This window comes from Geospiza fortis, unplaced genomic scaffold (assembly GCF_000277835.1).
Source record: "Geospiza fortis unplaced genomic scaffold, GeoFor_1.0 scaffold112, whole genome shotgun sequence".
Taxonomy (NCBI): Eukaryota; Metazoa; Chordata; class Aves; order Passeriformes; family Thraupidae; genus Geospiza; species Geospiza fortis.
Window position 1 is genome coordinate 520,757 of NW_005054298.1, and position 297 is coordinate 521,053.

At 53.9% G+C, this 297-nt stretch overlaps 1 protein-coding gene across 1 annotated transcript in view; it reads right to left on the bottom strand.

The window, feature by feature from the left end:
• MBD5 (methyl-CpG binding domain protein 5) overlaps positions 1-297 on the bottom strand; it is a 122,889-nt gene that overhangs the window by 7,666 nt on the left and 114,926 nt on the right.

Consider the following 297-nt stretch of genomic DNA (forward strand, 5'->3'; position numbering starts at 1 on the left):
AGGAATGCCACCAGAAGCTCCCACATGGGGATATTCCACAGAGATGCACTCAGAACTCCTCAGACTCCAGAACCAACATGAGGAATGCCACGGGATGAAGGCCTCAGGTGGGCTGAGCTGCCCCAGGAGGGCACAGGGAAGGGAATGAGTGGGATTTGGTGGGGAGGCCACAAATCCTGCAGCCCTTCCCAGCAGTGGGATAAAGGGGATTTCTCAGAACAACCCCAGGAGAAGGAAGGAGGTCAGGTCTGGTTGGAAAGTGTTGGATAATTTTGATGGGATGACATTTTGGGTGCT